This window comes from Microtus ochrogaster, chromosome 1 (genome assembly GCF_000317375.1).
Source record: "Microtus ochrogaster isolate Prairie Vole_2 chromosome 1, MicOch1.0, whole genome shotgun sequence".
In the NCBI taxonomy this organism is placed as follows: domain Eukaryota; kingdom Metazoa; phylum Chordata; class Mammalia; order Rodentia; family Cricetidae; genus Microtus; species Microtus ochrogaster.
This window is the reverse complement of record NC_022009.1, coordinates 57,939,669-57,942,238: the sequence shown is the minus strand read 5'-3', so window position 1 is coordinate 57,942,238 and position 2,570 is coordinate 57,939,669. Positions and strand designations below refer to the sequence as shown.

At 50.6% G+C, this 2,570-nt stretch overlaps 1 pseudogene; it reads left to right on the top strand.

Moving 5' to 3' along the window:
- The first annotated feature begins 1,195 nt into the window (after positions 1 to 1,195).
- On the top strand, positions 1,196 to 2,106 carry LOC101982529 (annotated as a pseudogene).
- Positions 2,107 to 2,570: the final 464 nt, after the last annotated feature.

The window sequence follows — 2,570 nt, the reverse complement described above, 5'->3', positions numbered from 1 at the left end:
ATACACACACTCTCTCTCTCTGTCATACACACACACACACTCTCTCTCTGTCATACACTCTCTCTCTCTCTGTCATACACACACTCTCTCTCTCTCTCTCACACACACACTCATACTCACAATACTCTTACACAGGCACATACTTATAGACACTCACACACAGACACATACACACACTCACACAGATGTACACAGACACACAGTCTCACACAGACACACACAGACATACACACACATCCTCACACACTAAATAATAAAAAGCTTTTTTTTTTAAAAAAGGAAGGGATAATAGGTATTTCAGTCTTAATTTTTTATACTGTCTTTACATCAGAGATTATACTTAATTATAAAACAGTATTTTATAAAGTTATGCCATTAGAAGATTTTTAGCTTGAAAAGGAGGCTTACTTGTTTTTATTCTATGTGTAGGACTGTTTCTGTGTACATATGGTCAACAAATGCATGCAGTGTTCGAGGCCGCCAGAAGGGTATTGGGTGCCCTGGAGCTGGAGTTACAGGTGGTTGTGAGCCACTCCAGTGGGTGCTGGGGACCAAACTCAGCTCCTCTGCAAAGGCAGTAAGCGCTCTCAACTGCCGAACCCCAGCCCAAGATTTTAAGTGAAATTAATTTGTAGATCCTTGTAAAAGAAGCACACATGCCGGGCGGTGGTGGCGCACGCCTGTAATCCCAGCACTCGGGAGGCAGAGGCAGGCGGATTTCTGTGAGTTCGAGGCCAGCCTGGTCTACCAAGGGAGTTCCAGGACAGGCTCCAAAGCTACAGAGAAACCCTGTCTCGAAAAACAAAAAAAACAAAACAAAACAAAAAAACAAAAAAAACAAACAAACAAAAAAAGAAGCACACACAAAAAGTAATTTTAGCGTGATTCTTTGAATTTCAGATGATTAGCCGGTTGGAAACTGCCACTTTTCTTGTTGAATATTAACTTTTGAGCTGGGCGGTGGTGATGCACATCTTTAATCCCAGTACTGGGGAGTCAGAGACAGGTGATCCCCTAAGTGAGACCAGCGTGATGCACTCACTCCCGACATCACCAGCCGCACAGGCTGCGTCCTCTCAGAACACGCCACAGATCCAGGTTCTGGCGACCCTAGCAGCATTGGCTCCACAGGCCTCTCGCTCGCCAGCCGGCTCACCCCCTCCTCCTCTGTGCCAGAAACGCGGCCACCAGCACTATGTCCTACCCATACCGAGCACTGACCCCGGAGCGGAGCGGAAGAGGGAGCTGTCAGATGTCGCTCACTGAGTTGTGACTCCGGCTAAAGGCATCCTGGCTGCAGATGAGTCCACTGGAGGCATCACCAAGAGGCTGCAGTCATCGGCATGGAGAACAGACGCTTCTACCGCCGGCTGCTGCTGACTGCTGCCGACTGTGTGAATCTCTGCATTGGGAGCGTGATCACGAGACACTGTACCAGAGGGCAGTGGTGGACGTCCTTTCCCCCAAATTATCAAGCCCAAGTGTTGAGTGTTAAGGTAGACAAGCGCGTGGTGCCCCTGGCAGGAACCAATGGCGAGACCACCACCCAAGGGCTGGATGAGCTGTCTGGACACTGTGCCCAGTATAAGGATGAAGCCGACTTTGCCAAGCGGCCTTGTGTGCTGAAGATTGGGGAACACATCCCTTCAGTCCTTGCCGTCATGAAAAATGCCAGTGTTCTGACTCGTTATGCCAGCAGATTTGCATTGTACACATCCTGGAGCCGGAAATGCTCCCTGATGGCGACCATGACTTGAAGCGCCATCAGTGTGTAACTGAGAAGGTACTGGCTTTGAGCCACCTTGTCTACCTGGAAGGTACCTTGCTTAAGCTGAACATGGTCACCACAGGTCATGTCACAGCATTTCCTCTCACGGTGCCCCCTGCTGTCCCCGGGATCCCTTCCCTGAGGCGGCACCACCAAGCCAACCTCAAGGCTATCAATGAGTTCCCCCTGCTGAAGCCATGGGCCTTGACATTCTCCTACGGCCGAGCCCTGCAGGCTTCTAAAAAGGCTTGAGCAAGAAAACTGGGAACGTGAAGGCTTCCCGGGGGGAGAGCATTAAGTGTGCCCTAGCTGACAGTCTCGCTTGTGAAAGAAAGTAACCGACTGCACTCCAAGTGGTCAGTCAGGGGCAGCAGCCAGCTGACCCCCTCTCTGTCTCTAACCATGCCCCTCCAACACCTCAGCCCCGGCCTACCCGCCTGTTCTTGAGAAGGAGGCCTCCGGGCTCTTTCCTGTCAGTCACTCTTGCTGCTCCTCATGACTTTGGTATGTTGTGTTGTCTGTGAATGCTGACTCTGCCACCCTGTCTAGCCCTCTGCTCGTCAACAACTATATATATAAGGGACAAAAGAGCCCCCTCCACCCCTTTCTCTCGAAGACTGGATAGGAGCGGATGGGGTAGAACATCAAATCATCTCCAGGGGGGGCTGGAGAGATGGCTCAGAGGTTAAGAGCATTACCTGCTCTTCCAAAGGTCCTGAGTTCAATTCCCAGCAACCACATGGTGGCTCACAACCATCCTTAATGAGGTCTGGTTCCCTCTTCTGGCCTACAGGCATACACA